Raw genomic sequence first — 19,682 nt, forward strand, 5'->3', positions numbered from 1 at the left:
TTTGCTCTAATTGTGTTTCAATACCAAAATCCTTCTGTAAAAGACGATCTCTCTCTTGCCTTTTCTCTCTAATGTTCTCGAAAGCAAATCTAATTTAATTGGGAAGGTAGTGGTCACCAGATATCACTCTATCTCTGATGATGAAGAAACACATCTATCTAGGGAATTTTCTCTCCCCTGCCCACCCCCCACCACTCTCTCTCTCTCTCTCTCTCTCCCTCTGTCTCTCTCTCTCTCTCTCTCTCTCTCTCTCTCTCTCTCTCTCTCCCTCTGTCTCTCTCTCTGTCTCTGTTTCTCTCTGTCTCTCTCTCTCTCTCTCTCTCTGTCTCTCTGTCTCTCTGTCTCTCTCTCTCTCTCTCTCTCTCTGTCTTTCTCTGTCTCTGTCTCTCTGTCTCTGTCTCTCCCTTTCTCACTCCCTCCCTCCCCCACCTCAGATGATGTTATAAGGGTTAATAGAACTAATCTGTTTGGTATTGCTGGCTCAACCAGAATACTGAATTTTCTGGTCATTAATTCCTTCAGTCCTTGGAATGGCGAATATTACATAGGTCTTCGGTGAATTAATTGCATCTGCATTGCCCAGTGAAGGAACAAACTCTTTCTACTTAGCTTCCTTCCTGAAGGATGCACACCGCACCTTTCAAATATTTGTCAAATAAAGGCAGTACAATGCCTAAGCAGCGTGGGTGCAGGTGAAGCAGCTACTGAAAGTGGTAACCACGGCAACGACTAATTCCCATTTAATTTACTGTCTCTTAGAAGTAAAGGGGGAAAAAAGAAGAGGGAGCCAGAAGAACTGTAGGCATAGAAACAAAAAGACATAAGAGTAGGAAGGTAAGTGGAGGAAGGGTATAAGCACAGAGACCTACAGCCTTCCCTGTTCATTTCCTTTTGGATAAAAATAATAAAACTGAGGGAAATGCTAAAAATAAGGATCATCTTTTAAAAGAGGTTAGTGGTATTAGAGAACACTAATTAGCTTTGTTATTATCATCTAAGAGGAATTCTCTGCAAACACTGCCCAATTTAAAAGTAACCCCAATCAGTTCTGGGCACTGGCCTCTTTCTGCATATGCCCACACAACCCATTACTCTATATATGTGCTCTCAAACCCCCCATAAGATTCTGAACCTTTTCTCATTGAAAGCCAAGACACAAAAATGGCCTTAAAGTAGGAGCCTGCTGGGTTTGCTTTTTTTTTCCTGACCAAGACATACATAGCCCTGCCCAGCTGCCTGGTGAGTGGCCCTGGGTTTCTGAGGCCTTCCCTTCTTTAAAGGAATATGAAAGGCAATTGAGTCACAAAGTTGGGCACACCTGAGCAGTCACCTCACTCCACCCTTGGCCCAGGCTGCAGGACTACTGCCAAAATAGGCATGGAGGAGGAGTAAGAGTGAGGGTGTGTGCATCCCATGATATAATTAGGACATGCGGCTTCTAGTCCTCACTCTGTCCCTAACTACCTGTGTGACCTTGGTGAAATCACTTAACCTCTATAGGTCTCAGTCTCCTCATCTCTAAATTGAGAGGTTTGTCAAAGATGATGTCAAAGTTGCTAACTTTAAAAGTCTAGAACTCTCTGAAGCGTTGGACATGAAGCCTGATGTCAACTTCTCCTTATGGCCTAGGAATATTGGGTGGATATTGCAAAAAAAAACAAAACAAAAAACATTTGACTTAAAGGCAGAAAATCTGGCCTCCAGTCCTCGCTCTCCAACCTTGCACAAATCACTTACCTCTTTTGAAACTCAGTTTTGTCACCTGTAAAATGGGAGCAATATTTGCCTTATTTACTTCAAAGTGTCGTTGTGAGGAAAACACTTCATAAAACGGCACTATATAAATTTGAGTTATCAACAGCGTCATTATTATTAGTTTTTTCTGGATTATAAGCATATCATCCTTGGAAATATAATATAATTTATGAATATTTCTATGTATGGTTATATTTTGAGGTCCAGCTCTGTGATTTTCACTGGTGTGAGAAACTCCCTGGTATATGGGACAGGGGACAGGAGCAAGGATACAGAGTTGATTTGTTGCAAATACACAATATAAATAAAGGGTGAAAAAGGAAGAATTTTTGTGTTCTATTAATTTCCCCATTGAATTGTTTTGTTGCGTATGGATGAGAGTTCCAATATGTTATTTCATTCATGGAAGGAACTTCCAGTGTGGAAAAATCCCTCATCAATGCTGACTGCTACAATGTTTAAAAATTGCCACATGAAATTCAGTTTACATAAGCAGATTATGGTCATATGTCCAGGATGTTTCAGATGGAGATCTTAAACCCACACTTGGGATCATAGTCTTAGAAGCGGAAAGAACCTCAAAAATCGTCATGTTGGACTTAACAGTCTCGTTTTAGAGATGAGGGAACTGAAGTCAAGGAAATTAAGTAACTTACACAATGTAAGGTTTATAGTAATCATCAGAGGTAGGATTTGAACCCAAACTTTCTGACTCTAGAGAAAATACTTTACCATTAGAATGGGTAGATATGGATATATCCATATGGATAATGGATATACATACTTTTACGCACACACACATTCTCTCTCTGTCTCATCTATCTATATGTATATTTATAAAGTGTATATATATATATACATATATATATATATATATATATATATTCTTTCTTTGTATTCTTCCTGCTTAGCACAGTTCCTGACATATAGTAAGAGCTTAATAAATGCTTTTCAATTGATTGATTTTCCACTGTACCATATTGACTCCCAAGCTGGATTTCTATGTATTATGCCATACTGCCTGCCTCTCTCCAATGGGGAAAAAAGGTAATATTAAAAGGGAAAAAAATGAGATCTCATTTATTAGTCCACATATGCTCTTTGGGGTGTGACAAAGTACCATGAATATTTCCCCATGGCATAGCGGATATAGATTTGAATTCTACCAAAGACACACTACCTGTGTGACCAGAGGTATCACTCAACCTTCCTAAGACTCACTTTCTTTATCTATAAAATGGAGGTAATAACAACATCGACTTCCCAAGGATGGTTGTGAGGGCCAAATTAAATAATGTTTTGTTTCATAAAGTACTTTGCCAACTTTGTTAAAGAACTTTGTCAATCTCAAAGTGCTACAAAAACGTTTGTTGTTGTTGTTTTCTTTTCCTGAAGAACATGGAGAATGGTAGTTAAAAAAAGGCACACCAATATATCTAACTTGTTTCTGAGTAAAAAGATTTGATGCTACAATTCCAAAATTGGTTTTTCTTAATTAGTACTGACACACTCAAAAAAATCAAATACAGGAAATTGCTCTCAGTGAAAACCACAGTGACTACAAAGTACAGCTATGAAAATGTTAATTTCCAGCTCAGAAAACATTTTCTTTATCCAGAAAATGAAAGGCAGCCCCTGATGAATAGCCAAAGTCTACCAAGATAAAACAGAAGAGAAAAAAATGATGAATATTAGGAAGTGCACATTCATGAAGTCCCAGCAACACCAAAATCCTGCTATTTAAGTAGATTTTAACACCAAAGTTGACATAAAGTAAAACAGTTTTCACTGGTCTCCCTGAAACCAAAATTAAAAGGGTGAAAGCAATGATTTCATAGAATGATAGATTTAGAGTTAGAGGATGATCTAGCCCAACAATCTCATTTTAGAGAAGAGGACCAGAGTCCTCAGTCTTGCCCACAGTCCTCAGGGTGCCCACAATCTTACAGGTGGCATGTGGCAGAGATGCTATTTGAATTCAGGCATTCTGACACCGAAGTCAGTACTTTTTCCCACATCACCACAAAAATATAATGGGTGTGAGAATCCTTCAGATGATTCTTGTAGAAAAACATGGAGAGTAGTGTGCCAGACTATAGTACAAGTAGTTTTAGAACTGGTTGAATGTACAGAATGAAAGAGAAGCCATTAATGGTTCCATGTCATCTTTGAAGAAAGTCCTCAGGGGAGTGTCTCACAAATGTGTATGTGACTGTGCTACTAAATATTATTATCAATGACTAGGAGAAAGGCACAGATGACATACTGATTATTTGCCTATGACACAAAAAGTGTGATGGATACCCAATTCACTGGGTGACAGGATTTGAAAAGATCTAGACAGGCTAGACTATTGGACTGTATCAAACAAAATGCAATTTGGGAGTGATAAATATAAAGTTGTATACTTGAGTTCAAAAAATCAATTTCAGAAGCAGAATGAAAGGTAGTGTGGCTGACTAGATAGCAGGGTTTTTTTATAATAGCTGCAAGTTTTAGTGGATTGTTAATCTCAAAATGTCAACAGCTGTGATATGGTAACCTAAAAAACAATTTTAAACCAATTGCATTAGGAATAACATAGGTTGTAGATGTAAAGAGGCGATACCATACTGCATACTGATGAGTCATATGAGGTATTGTGTTCAGTTCTGGGTATCACACTTTGTAAAGGACTTTAATAAGCTGAGGAGCATCCAGAGAAGGGCAACCAGCATGGTGAAGGACATTGAGTCACTGCCATGTAAGAACAGAACAGAAAACTTAGGGTAAAGGACATGATATCTGCTTTCAAGTATTTTAGGGGCAAGAATGAGAAAAAGGAACTAGACTTACTATGTTTGGCTCCATAGGGCAGAATGAGGGGCACTGAGTGGAAGCTGCAGGGAGGCAAATTTAGGCTTGATGTAAGGAAAATCTTCCTCATGATTAGAACTATCTAAAAGAAGAGTGGGCTGCTTTAGGAGGGAGTCAGTTTCTTCTCAAGCAGAGGCTTGGCCTAACCATTTGCCAGGTTTGGCATAAATGAAATTCTCCAGATATGTATTACACTGGATGGTTAAGGTCCCATCCAACTTTGAAAGTCTGTGACTCCATAGTGACACACACACACAACACACACACACACACACACACACACACACACACACACACACACATATATATATGTGTGTGTGTGTGTGTATGTATATGTATATATGTATGTATTTGTATATATACACACATGCATATACATATATACACATACATACATATATATATATATACATCTATATACATACATACACATACACACATACATACAAGAGTGATTCTTTCTCAAGAGTCCTTTATAACTAGATTTGACCACTACTTGGCTGGAATGCATAATTCTGAACTGGATTGCTGGGTTATACAAAAGCCCAGAGATGTGTCTTATTCTTTCAATCACAGGATATTTCTTGTATGGTTTCAACTGCTTTCATTCAATGACCCAAAGTCTCTATGATCTTTTGCAATTGAGAAAGGATTTATCATACCTAGTTTATTTTTGATTGATGGATTCAATCTGAGGTTTTATATGATTGCATTAATTGGGACCCCTACAATTTAAACAATAAACAAATGGATTCATTATGTTCCTACTATGTGAAATATTGGGGATATAAGGAAAGACAAAAACAGTCACTAACCTCAAGGGGATTACAATCTAATATGGAAGAGAAAAATGTACGTAAGTAGATACAGATAAGATACATACAGAGTAGAAGGGCAGTAACTTTAGAAGGGAAGGCAGGAAGGCTCTAACAGCTGGGTGAGGGGGTGGTAGTGATGTGGGGAGGACTCTTGCATAAGGCCAGATTTGTGTTTAAGAGGTGGTGGTAAGAGGAGTGGGGTGTGGGGTCAGCCTGGGTAAAGGCATGGAGATCAGAGATGTCATGTTCAAGATAACAGACTGTGTAGAGTGGATTATAAGAAGATTAGAAGGTGAAATGGGGCCAGGTTGGCAAGAGCTTTAAATGCCAAACAAAGAACTTTAAATGATCCTGAGGGAACTGGTATACACTGGAGTTTGATGAGTAAAAAGCCTTAACGTTTGATGACAGATTAAAAAGAAGAAACCATGAACCATATTTTGTCTGACACAATTACAGATTTTTCCCCTAAATTTTCAAATATCATAGATTCATAGACTTTTAGAACTGAAAAGTGCCTTAGTTCAGCCCCTTCATTTTACTTATTAGGAAGCCAAGGTTCAGAAAGGTACAATTTTTTATCCTATCTCATCTAGTTAATTAGTGGCAGATCTGGGATTAGCCTAAAATCTAATAATCTAATCTGCTGCTCCTTCCTCTACAATATATACATACATATACAATGCACACATATACACACATACACACACGTGTGTGTGTGTAATATATACATATTTATGTATACATATATTATACATTCAATATATGTGTGTGTTTATATATACATATATTATATATGTAAAAAATACTAGTATCATTTCAAAGAAAAGAATTCTATCTTTCTAGAATGGAGAAACCTGGAAAACTCCTGAGTAAATGATTTATAATATAAACTTTGGCTTAATCTAATCTACTCTTGTGTTTCAATTTATCCTGAAGAACAACTTCCAATGAGCATTCTAAAAATCTCTGTAAGGAAGCACTCAAGGCCTCAGAATAGCAGAGGAGGGATGGTAACAAATAGCGTTAAGATAGAAAAACAAAACAGATTCTTTCTTTCCCCACCCACTCAAAAAATGCGCTCCTCTGAATGCATCATCTTCCTACCTTCATGTCCAACTACAAACAACAGAATGATTTTCATATTCTCTTCCCCTCCTTTCTCTTGTCAAGGGCTATTTGAAAAGTTTTACTTCTTCCTTTATAGTTTCTTAACTGCTTTATGAGACTGAAATAATTTCAGAAGAATGATTATCCTTGGAGAATTTCAAAGGGTGCATTATCATGATGTCTTTCCTTTATTTTGGAATGTGTTTAAATAATGTAGCCATTGATAGCAATGTTCTTGCATTACTTTCCTCTTGTGGATATGATTGAGGACTTAGTAGACATCTTTTTTCCTTGGTATTACAATTTTCTCTTCAAAAGTCAGAATATGTGCTATAAATGTACATACATATATATGCATATTTGCATATATACATATACATGTATGCATATTTGCTCATACATTTATAGCTAGAAGAGACCTTAGAGATCATCGAGTACACTCTCAGTAAATTTAGAGATGAGGAAACTGAGGTGTAGGAGGGGTTAAGTGACTTGCCTAGGGTCATACAGCTAGTATCAGTAATGAGGTTTTAACATAGTCTTTCCAATGTCAAGTTTAGCATGCTAACTACTGTGCCAAGTTGCCATATAGACGCATATACACAAAGGAATATACATATACATATACATATATATATATATATATATAATATGCAGACATCTATCTTTTAGATTGTTGTAATTTTCCAAAATAAATATATTTTGGGGAGATTTTGTGGGAAAAAAATCACATCTCTACATTCAAATTTAGCACACCAAATGGAAGACTAACATGATAACTTCACAAAGGATCTATTTACAGGATGTAAACTATTGTTACCAATTCAATAAACATTTATCAATCACTTGCTCTATAAATCGACTCGCCATCCTTGGTACTTCCCAAGCCAAAACTGCCTCCACTGGTAACCATTGTCCTTTAAAATGTAAGCTCCTTGTGGGCCAAGGATTGTCTGACTTTTTGTGTTTGCGTCCTCATAACACAGTGTCTGGTGAATGATAAGCACTTAATAAACTTTGTTTTCTTTCTTCTTTTATTCCTTATGTAGCTTATATATTATGATGTCTTTCCATGTGGTGTAGTGATCACTAAGTTCCCTTCATGGATTATATGTTTCTCCAAAATCTTCCACAAGCTTCATTGGTATCTGTTGTTCAGTTGCATCAGTTGTGTTTAACTTTTAGTGACCCCCATTTGCAGTTTTCTTGGTAAAAATACTGGAGTGGTTTACCATTTCCTTCTCCAGTTCATTTTACAGATGAGGAAACTGAGGCCAATAGGGTTAAGTGACTTGCCTAGGGTCACACAGCTAGTAAGTGTCTGACCCTGGATTTGAACTGAGGTATTCCTGACTCCATGCCTGCTCTCTATCCACTATATCACCTAGCAGGCCAGCACCACACAGCTAGCTGCCCATTGGTATCTATGCAGTGTCAAAAGAATATTGGGCGGAGCCCTTATAACAGATTCAGAGGAGGGCATGGAAAAAACAGGCAGACATCTGCATTACTGATAAGATCACAGATCTATTTGGGGTCTCTGCTCTGAAATAAAAAGATAATCTGTAGCTCCCATCTACCAGGCTCTGCACTAGACAAGGGGGATAAGGCTACACAGCATGAATAATTCTTTCTCTCCAGGAGCTTACAGTCTGACATAACCTTGCCCTTAAGGATCTTACTACCCAGTAGAGGAGATAGAGCCCACACCCACATATCAGCTTTACTATTTACTAGCCCTGTGATCTTGTCACTTCATTTCCCTGAACGTTCATTTTTTACATCTGTTAAGTAAAGAGTTGAGAATAAGGCATCTTCCACTGCTCAAGCTTATGGGGCAGCTAGGTGGTCCAGTGGATAGAGTGCCAGGTCAGGAGACAGGAAGACCTGAGTTAAAATTCAGTTTCATAAATTTACTAATTGTATGACCCTGGGTAAGTCACTTCACCTCTGTTTACCTAGTTTCTTCTTCTATAAAATGGGGATAATAATAGCACCTACCTCCCAGGGCTGTTATAATCAGATAACAATTGTAAAGTACTTAGCACAGTAAGCACTATATAAATATATATTATCTACATATCTAAATTATATTTAGATATATAGAGATAAATATATTATCTATCTATCTATCTGGGCTAATCCCAGATAGATATACATATATATATATATACAAATATATATATAATATAATGTTATATATGATATATTACAAATATATAAATATTAAATATATTAAAAAGCTGTGTGTGAGAAGGACACAAGGGAGGGAACAAAGTCCCAGGAGAAGTCCAGGAAGGGGACCAAATCTCTCCTGGGGACTCATAATAACTGAAAAGTGATGAAAAGAATCCAATCTGAGGCATGAAACTCAACTCCAAACAAGGTATGTCTACCTGTATGGTTTGCTTCCTCCATTTAGAGTTTAAGTAAGTTCTTGATATACAATTTCATTGATGGGCTGGGGGCAGGGTCATTAAGCTTTTGTTATTACTCCACATAACACTTAATGCAAGGCTATGCATATGGTGGGGACTTTATAAATATATACTGAGTGAATAAATGAATAAAAAAATACTGTGCTATAAATAGTTCAAGTGGTATGGATACAGTGATGCCATTGGTGAAAAAAGGGGGAAATGTATTATGGGTAGAAGGTGCTAGACAATGACAAAAGGTCTAGAAAAGAATGAATGTTATTTAAATATCAAGCAGAAAGGAAAGGTTTGAAGGGAGAATTGAGTGAAGAGATAACAGTGTCCATAAACAAGAATGATTGTAGGAGTTGTAGTGTCTTTCTGTTTTTGTCTCCCTAGAACAAAGCACAGTGCCTAACACGAAGTAATCACTTAATAAAGATTTGCAGAAGCCATCAACCAGATGGCTATTCCAATGCTATGAAAGCAGAGATGGACTCGAAATGGAAAAGGTGTGATGTGACTTAAAGGAAGAGGTTATGACTCAAAGACTATATTAATATGCTTAGATCTTCTTACCTTACTTATTAAAGCTCATGACAGTTCCTTCAGAATCATTACAAAGGCTCATGTTTCACTAGTAATTTATATAAATGTCTATTTCCAGTTTTGCAATATGTAGTTAAGGCATGAAGTATTGATCTATGGGTGGTACCATCAGTTACTATGACTGCTATTTTGAATTCTTTAATCTGATCTGGCAAGAATTAAGAGAATTGAGAAGAATTAGATCACTTGAGCCATAAAGAAATACAACACAGGGTGGTTTGATGGAAAGGTCCCCAGAATTGGAGTTAGGGGATGCGGATTTGCAAGGTTACACAATTTAGAGCTATTAAGAACCTTAGATGGAATTTATTCCAGCTCTCATTTTATAGATGAAAAAAGTGGAGAGGTGAAGAGACTTGAAAAGTCATAGCTGATACATAATGAACAGAGCCAGGTCAAACCTAGCTCCCCTCAATAAACCCACTGCCTTTCACCCAATTCTGATATCTAATCATTATATGATCAAGGCTAAGTCATCTAACTTCTCCAAACTTGGATTTTCTCACCTGTAAAAGTCCTGTGAGCTCCATTACTATCCACCCAATGACAAAAGAAGGTTTTGTGGACCCCTGGTGGTGGATTTCTTGGAGGCCTTGGTTAATAGCATAACAATGAGGATCTAACATTTACAGATCTAGATCTGAAATGGATCTCAGCAGTCAAGTCCCATCTTCTTCATTTTACAGATGAAGAAACTGAAGCCCAGGAAGGATAAGTGAGTTGCTCAAGGTTGCTGTCTATCTTACCGATTTGTTATGAAGAAAATGGTTATAATGCTATACAATTGTGAATTATTATCAGCAAATACAAAACCTAAAAAATCACTGCGACAGTTTCACCTCTAATATGGAAGATACATGGACATAGCAATTTATACATTTAGTAAATGCAATCACTTTTCCATGAATATTAACTGCCTTTTAAATGTCAATGGCCAAACTATATTTCTCAAATTTTAGCAGCAACAGGGCATATCATGAATCTGGTCAAATGTAACATTGCACATTTGGGTCACAAGAATACACATCAGAAAGAAAAAGTCTCCCAAAGCAACCTTCTTCCTTCTCCCTTCTGATAATCAGAAATTTTGAAAGCTGAATTAAACCAAAAGTGGTGAAAGAATGAAGTTGTCCCTTCAGGCTTAAAAGATCTATGCCAAAATTATATTTCAGGCCGCAGGTTTCTGGCTAAATTCTTCCTGAAAATATATAACATGCACACACACACACACACACACACACACACACACACACATACACACACACAATTCATTTAACTTAGGAGAACATTACTGGATGCTGTTGTCAGAAAAGGAGTTTTTGCCCTGAGATCTGAGATCTTTATGCACCTGCTGTTTAGTTACTACTAGGAGACAGCCTACAGTCTTAGGGCTCCTGAAATACCTCCTGGAGTGACCTATGAAGTAAGCACTGTGCCAGTTTCATTGGGTAATGCTCTCTCAGCACATTCTTTTTCATTCTCCTCCCAAACCCTGTTTAAGGTGCTGTAAGCTTGTCATTCATCAGGGAGGGAAGAGGGAGTTGCTGCAGAGAATGAGTAAGTCCTGAATCTGAGACTCCTCCTAAGTCCATTGGCTCTGAAATCCCATAGTCTAGACATAAAGAGAAGCCTAAACCAGCACAGGTGCAACCAAAAAGAACCAGATAATAGAGGTTAGAGAAATTTAAATTGCTTGAATAAAATTAAATTGTTAGAATAAAGAAAACTCATTTCTGAAACAAGCCATTTGGATTACAAGGGTCTAACAAAAGATTCTCCATTTTTTAAGGGGAGGTACCTCTCGCAAAACTGTTAGAAATAGATGATAACCTTGTGCCAAACTGTAAAATGAAGAACATTTAAATAAGCTACATAGTAAAATTTTGCACTAGTGGTCCTAAATATACAATAATATTCTGTTAGGCAAATGCATATTTAAAGAAATGAACTTATGAAGGCTAGATAAAAATCACCAGAAATATAATTTTTAAAAGGACACATAGAATAGAATAACATTCTTGATTGAAAAAGAAGCCTTATAGTATATGTAAATATGCATGTGTGTACATTTATGTGTACATATACACACATGTAGTATAAATATTATACATAAAACAATGCTGATTGGGACACCAACTATTCATGAAACCATAAGGATTCTTTCCAAAATGCCCACACCTACCCAACAAAACCGGAGCTTCACCAAACCATCAGATAAAAGGTTGTAATCTGCCCCTCAGACATAAATGCTACAAAGGGACCTAGGAACTCTTTTTTGTCAATTTAATTTCAAATTAAAAAATCATAACTACCCACAGCCTAATCATAGAGCAAAGGAGATTTGCCTTTACTTAGGGCTGGTACCTGCAGCCCATGCATGGGACATTTTGCATAATTTCTCTTACATAAAAAGGCTTTGTTCTCCACCGCCTCACTGCGGCTGAAAACCCCTATTTCAGTTTGCAGTCATTTCCTCCTTTGGCTGGTCTTTTTAAAATAAATATTTTTAAATACAAATTAATTGTCCTTGTAGAATACCTCCTGTGCCGTACAAACACAAATCTCCCAACAATATCCTTTGTCTGCCATTATAGTTTACCCAATTTCATTTAACAACCTTTCAACATTCAAATAACAAAAATTCTTGGCCAAAAAATGAAGTGTCTCAAATGTTTTTGTTTCTTCTCCTTTGTAATTTTTAAAAAACATAACCCTTTATATTTTCCTTTTTTAAGGTTTTTATACTGAGTGTACTCTGATGGGATGCACACAGCAGATGGTACATGGCAACCATCCCAAATAGGCTTGTTGCTGGTAAAAGCTTTTTATTTTCTGACAAAAGCCTTTTAGCCCTGTGATGCCAGTCGGGAGAAAATCGATTTCCCAGTTTGCAGGGGATGGTCTTTCCGAATCCTGCCCCTTGCCTCTTTATCCCCTCCTCCCAAACCCACACATCCCCAATCCCACCCCCCTCGCACACACTTTCTTGAAATTTCCATCCTTAAACAAAAGAGAAGGGTGGGGAAGGGAGGCAACACTGCAGCCCAGAAACAACCATCATTAAAAAAAAAAAAAAAGATTTAAAGAAAGAAAAGAGCAGCTATATTGGGTGGTGCTTTCCATCTTCCTTGCTAAAAGGTTATTTGGATTTTGAACCTCAAAAATTTCATGTTTGTTCCTTTTGCCCGCCCCCCCCCACCTCCCTTTTTCATTGGGAAAAAAAAAAGAATTTTGCCTTTATTCTGGTACTGACAAATTGCATGGAGGATGACTAAAACGACAGGGCTGCTTTTTCACTTACCCGTCATCGTGAAGCTTGCAGTAAGTTAAATGCAGTTAGATAGGAAATTAAAAATAAATGACTAAAAAATCCCCCTCCCCCCCATTTCCCTATCTCTTCTTTCATTCACTTCCTGGACCACTGCCTACTCCCCCATACTCTACCGATGTCAGGTAATAAAAGCTCTCGACAAGCTAATACTAAGCATGACAAAGTTCAAGTCTGCAGTTCATGGACCCGAAGAGTCCGTCACCTAGACAGGCAAATAAATAGAAGGACAACGGCAGCACCCACGCCACAGAGATCCGCGGAAGCTACTGTTTCGGACACCGCCTGGCAGGTGGGGGCTTTGACAGTTCGGCCAGTTTCCACCAGCTTCCAAGGTGGCCTGGCAAGGGGGCGAGGTCAATGTGGGGGGTGTTGATGGGGGAGGCATTTCTCGTTCCCATGTAGGGCGACCTCTTTTTGGATCCTAGTTGAGATGGGTTGGGGAAAGAGCCTCACGTATCTGACTAGACATAGGTGTATCTTACCTGGGCTCAGATCCTGGGCGCTGCCGCCACTGCCACTGCTGTGGACCGGACAGCTCAGGTCCCCGGGAAGGAGGAGATTAGAGGAAGGGGGACAGGAGGAATAGAAGAGGAGGAAGCGAGGCGAAGCGAAGCGAGAGGATGCTGCTGCTGCTGCTGCTGCTGCTGCGGCAGCCGCTGTGTGAATGTCCTGCTGCAGCCCAAGCACTCAAGTCTCAGTCTGGGAGCAGTCTCGGGGACGCCTCCTCTTCAGCTAGCCCGGCCCCAGAACCACGCCTTCCAGCTCTGCCCACCCTCCCCCAACCCCTCCGCCTAAAACACACCTCCCCCTCTTCCCAGCTTGAAGTCCCGCCCAGCTGGCTGAGCGCTCTGCAGATGCTGCTGCTGCCTGGGCGGCCGCCGCTGCTGCTGCGGCTACCACCGCAATGTCTTGGGTGGGAGGGGCGGGGCGCTCGTCCGGTCTGTCCTGATGCTGCCACCCCCTCCTCCTTCCTCCTCCCTCCTCCTGCAGCCAGCTCGCCGCCCGGTGGTGACAAGAATGTGTGGGAGCTCCGAGGAGGAACCGGGCCAAGCCACACACAGCTTAGCTCCGAGAGCAGGTTGCAGTGTCCGAGCTGTCTCTTGTGTCCTGGAAGCCACATGTACAGGGTCTGGTTCCTGTGGAGATGGAGAGCTAGAGCATGCTGCAGAGGGGCTTACAGGGCCGCCACGGTACCTGAGATTCTTTTTACAGTCAGCCCCCCTTTTTTAACATTGTAGGAGAAAGAAGGATCCAGAAATGTGTCTAACAAACCCCAGCAAAGGAAGGCTGCCTGTAAAACACGGTTTTTTGGAGCGCCTTTGATCCAGTGAACTGTTAATTTCAGTGCACCCCCAAAATACATAAAGCATTCTTGCTAGCCGGGGGCTGAGCTCTGACTTTTACGTGTCTACTTGCAGAGAGCTCTGGGCAGGGGTTAGGAGACCTATGTCCTAGTACCAGCTCATGCAAGGAAGATCTACACCTTGACCTTGGAGAGGCAAACCTCACAGCTTTCATGAGGTGCAGTTTTTCGCATCTGTTACACAGTGACTATGATCCCAGCCCCACCTACCTCGTTGATTATTACTAAGCTATTATGAGGTAATATTAAAAAATAAAAAGAACTTGAAAAGTATACACATATAACGACAATCCACCACAGAGTTCGGATGAGGAAATATCAAGTGTCCTTGGTACAAAAAGAAAAAAAAAAGCCAACTGCAATCCCTAATAATAAAAACGAGATTGGAGAAAATAAAACTGTTAGGAAAGACATCTTTCTAATCAGAGGAAAAACAACCACCGAGAAATAAAAGTCAGATACTGCTTAGAATTTTTGGATTCTTCTTGCTTTTACCTTTGTGACTTTGGACAAATCTCATAACCTCTCTGAGCCTCAGTCCCTCTCCTGTAAAATGAAGAGGTTGATTCCACTAGACCAGGGTGGGTTTTTTTTTGTTTGTTTTTTGTTTTGTTTTGTATCTGTGCATAGCAGACCCCTTGGGCAATCTGGTGAAGCCTATAGACTGCTTCTCAGAATCTTGTTTTAAAATCATTGAAGGAAATGCTGAATTTCAGTTAGAGGTGAGTAAAATAAAGATGAAAAAATTTCCCCCATCTTGTTCATAGACCTCCATGTGAAATCTATCAATGAACCTCATGGAGGACAGTGAGCCCCAGGTTAAGAACTCCTGTACTCGAAAATGCCTATGGTCCCTTCTAGATTTAAATTATATGAGTCTAAGTCAGATATTGAGAGTCATCATAAGGTGAGGAATGGAAAGATCCATCTCAGAGTTGTGGCTTACAGTGTTTGAGCAGCTCTGGGACAAGAGCAACTTCAATTTGTCATCTAAGATTAATCTTTCTCTCTTTCATCTCTCCAGTGCCCCCAGACCCCTGGAGGAGACCCTGGCAACCAGAGACTTCAGGAAAGGGTAGGGGCAGGAAAGAATAACCTCAAAAGGTATAACAAATAGAGAAGTGCTTTAGGGATGATGAAATTTCATAAGTAATTTGAATACCCACCAGAAGTGAACATGTGATGTATCATAGCCTGAAAGTCACCTCCAGTGGTTTCTCATACTTGGTTTGCATCAAAGAAATTTATAAAGTGCTTTGCAAATTTTAAAGCACTGTATAAATGCAAATTTTTGTTATAATCATATCCCATTATTGACTGATTCTCATTGGTCAAACTAAAGAAATTATATTTGTACTTAAGTAGCTTAGAATATAAGCTTCTTGCGTAGTGATCATTGCATTCTTTTTTTTTTTGTATCTCCAGGGTCTGCCATAGGTTAAGAAACATAGATGATGTTTAATAAGTGCTTGTTGATTAAGTGTCACTTGTCTGATTGTGCTGCTTTATCCTTCCCTTATTTCAGGTAGGGTTAGAGGATGAAAAATTGCCCTTCATCTTTTTTAAGCAATTAAGTCTACCTGCAGACATGTGAACACTATCTATTATCCTCCATTCTCCTTTCCCTAAACTACAATACCAACGGAGGCTTTTTGTACTCCAAGTGCATGTCCTCTTTTAAGAACATATTGTACTGAGTCAGATGGGTGTCACAGTGGACAGAGTGCTGGGCCTGGAGTCAGGAAGACCTGAGTTCAGATCCTCAGCCACTTACTAGCTTCGTGACCCTAGGCAGGTCACTTAACCTGTTTGCCTCAGTTTCCTCATCTCTAAAATGAGCTGGAGAAAGGAATGGGAAATCATCCCAATGTCTTTGCCAAGAAAACCAAAAATGGGGTCATGAAGCATTAGACATAACTGAAAAACCACTGAATAATAAAAAATAACTTTTCAAAGCTCCCAATTTTCATAACTAGGACAAAACAGTTGAGGCCCTATCCCAGGAGAATTTGAAGAGTAATGACAAAACCTTCCTTCGGAGTACTTTTTGTCTTTGAAGACTCTCCTCAGCTCCAACAGGCTTCCTCTCTTACCCGAGCTGCCCAGCCCCATTTCTGGAGGTAGTAGCAGCACATTTCTTCTGCTTTGTAGTTGCACATTTGGCAAGGAAGAAATCTGGCAGCATTCCAGCCTGTATTTCCTTCCCCAAGGTCTTATCCTAAATGAGCTTCCACTTCTACATCCCCTATTTGCCCCAGGAGAACCTGTTGTTCTATATGGCTGTGGGGCCTTCTGGGAAAGGAGAAGATTGAACTAGGTGACCTCTACGATCCTTCTAACTTTCGATCTCATGAACCTATTGCTTGAGAGACATTTGAAGAGAAATTGGGGGCGGGGGGAGGATCTTTATCAACCTTCTGGACCCATGAGGAATCCAAACTCAAATTGGAGACATCTAGGTGCCTTGGGAAAGAAAGTATTATTTTTTTGGTGTCACCTTGTTCCATTGTGTCTCTAGTGTGATTCTGACTTTCTGGATTTCAATTCTATGCCTCAGCTGTACTCTCACCTGGGAACCTCCCTCAACACCTGAAGCTCTCTCACCCTGGAATATTCATTTGCCTCTGAGATATAATGGAACTTCCATCCACTGGATAGGTCTCCCCCAAATGGTGAGTTCCTTTCTGGGGCCTTCATTTTGGAGAAAGATCCAGGTCAGCCAACCTCTATTCTCCTTCTTGCTGGGCTTCTGACTTTCTGGGCTTAGATACCCTGCCAGTGTTGCTGTTTGGCCTTGATTCTGGAAGAGGACCAATGATATCATGAAGGTGATGTTCTGACTTGCTTGTGAATTGGATTTAAGTGAGGCAAAGCTGTGCAAATTTGTCAGCCTCACTCTATCCTCCAGCGTCATTGAAGTCCTTTGTCAAGACAAGACTGGAGATGATTTGAGTACCTTCAACACCCCCCCTACCTAAATTCTGCTCCCTTTGGTGTGTTGTCTTCCCCATTAGAATATAAGCCCCCTGAGTGCAAGGATTGCTTTTCTCTTTGCTTGTATTTTGGGGGGCAGCTAAGTGTCAAAGTAGATAGAGTACTGGGCCTGGAGTTAGGAAAACCTGGGTTCAAATCCGACCTCAGATACTTACCAGCTGTGTGTCCCTGGAGTAAATCACTTAAACCTGTTTTCTTCAGTTTCCTTATCTGTAAAATGAACTGGAGAAAGAAATGGCAAGCCACTCCAGCATCTTTGCCAAGAAAACCCCAAACAGGGTCACAAAGAGTCCCACACCCTACTGAAACAACTGAACAAATAATAGAGTGTCTGTAAGCACTTAATACATGCTTGTTGCTTTTCATGCCTGATGATGAAAGACCAGTGTGGAGATAAGAAGGGCAGACTGAGAACCAATTAATTTGAGGTGAGACTTCAATACAAAATGCCACACAAGGTAAAGACTCCAAAATGGAACCTCTTTGTCTGGCACTGAATTAGAGCTACAACTTCTTCTATGAATGAAAATTGACACTTTCTTTTCAATACACAATCTTAGACATACAATGTATTATACAATACAATATACAATATACAATCTTAGATTCTTAAGTTCAAATCTGTGTGACCCTAGGCAAGTCTCAACTTCTGTCTGCTTTAGTTTCCTAAACTATAAAATGGGGATAATAATAAAACACCTCACCTATCTCCCAGGGTTGTCATGAAGCTCAAATGAAATAATATTTGGAAAGCACTCAGCACAGATCCTGGCACATAGTGGGCACTTAATAAATGCTTCTTTCCTACCCCTCTCCTTCAAATGTTACCTGAGGCATTGAGAGGTCAGGTGACTTGTCCAGGATCATATCATCAGTGTGTTGGGGTGGGACTTGAACCTAGGTCTTCTTAACTACAAGGCAAGCTCCAGCTCCAGCTCCAGCTCCAGCTCCCTCTCCCTCTCCCTCTCCCTCTCCCTCTCCCTCTCCCTCTCCCTCTCCCTCTCCCTCTCCCTCTCCCTCCCCCTCTCCCTCTCCCTCCCCCTCTGCCTCTCCCTCCCCCTCTGCCTCCCCCTCTCCCTCTCCCTCTCCCTCTCCCTCTCCCTCCCTCTCTCTCTGCTATAATGTACCAGTGCTAGTGATACCAAGATAAAAATGAAACCAAGTGTGATCTCAAGGAATATGCATTGTATCGGTGGGAAGCTACATGTTCACATATAAGAAAAAATTGCTAGGGAGACACTTTAACACCTGGAAGGATGGGGATTGGTTTCTTATAGGATCCGACCTTTGAGCTGAGCTTTGAAGGAAGCTAGGAATCCTAAGATGTTGAAGTGAAGAGGGCAAATATCCCATGGATGGGAAAATGGAGGGGGGGATGGGGTGGGGAACAGATGATTCTAGGACACAGAGACAGAAATAGAATGTCATTGACATGAAATGTCACATGAAAGAATGTGAGTGGACAATAGAATGGGTGAAGAAGGGCTATCTGTAATAAATCAAGAAAAGAATTCTGGAGCCAGATTTTGAAGGAATCTAAAATGCAGAACAGAGGAGTTTGTATTTTATCAAGGAGGCAAGAAGGAATCATTGGAGCTTCTTGAGCAGAAAAGTGACAGTCAGATCTGTACTTGAGGAATTTCAATTTTGTAGCTGTGGGGAGGACAGATTAGAGGTAAGGGAGATTGGAGGCAGGGAAATCAATTAGAAGATTACTGTAATAGTGCCAGAAAGAGGACCTAAGCTACCATGAGTGAAAAGGAGATTGATGTGAAATACGTGGTGAAGGCAAAATTTACAATACTTGGCAACTGGTGGGAGAATAGGATAGTGAAACTCAAGAATCACTTTGAAAGTAAAAACCTGGGTCACTGGAAAGATGGCAACACCCTTACATGAACAGGGAAGTTAGGGATAAGAGAGGGTTTGGAAGTAACACACTGAGTCTTGTGTCATCTGTCTTCAGTTTGAGATGACTAGGGGACAACCATTTGGACATGTCAGATAGGGAGTTGGTAACATGGAACTTGAGGTTAGAGTAGAGAATAGGGCTGTATACATCAGTAGACCAGGTCTAGTCAGCATAGAGATAATATTTAAATCCATGAGAGTTGATGAAATCGCCAACAGAGAGAAAAATCAACAACATATTCTACATTAATATGCCTAAAATGTGGATGTTTCCAAGAAAGAAGGATTTGTTTGAGCAAGGTGAATATATGACCTTTGTCCAAATCTCTAGAGATCATATTGAGTTTCAGAGAACCAGCCCATTTTGGCATTTGCCTGAACCTTCTGGTTTGGCTCTCCCTTGCAATATATCACATGCTCACTAGGTCATGTCTTTTTACTGACCTCCCTCACCCACAGCCTACCCTACCCCACCCCCACCCCCATTGAACTACTTTTTATTTTAAAACCTGAATTTC

The 19,682-nt window shown here is 39.9% G+C and overlaps 1 long non-coding RNA gene across 1 annotated transcript in view; it reads right to left on the bottom strand.

The window, feature by feature from the left end:
* LOC118845747 overlaps positions 1-13,592 on the bottom strand; it is a 185,266-nt gene extending 171,674 nt beyond the window's left edge. Inside the window, exon 1 of the long non-coding RNA XR_005010143.1 lies at positions 13,379-13,592. This is a non-coding gene — a long non-coding RNA (uncharacterized LOC118845747). The remainder of the gene's footprint in view (positions 1-13,378) is intronic.
* Between the last annotated feature and the right edge of the window lie 6,090 nt (positions 13,593-19,682).

The sequence above is a fragment of the Trichosurus vulpecula genome, chromosome 4 (genome assembly GCF_011100635.1).
Source record: "Trichosurus vulpecula isolate mTriVul1 chromosome 4, mTriVul1.pri, whole genome shotgun sequence".
Classification (NCBI taxonomy): domain Eukaryota; kingdom Metazoa; phylum Chordata; class Mammalia; order Diprotodontia; family Phalangeridae; genus Trichosurus; species Trichosurus vulpecula.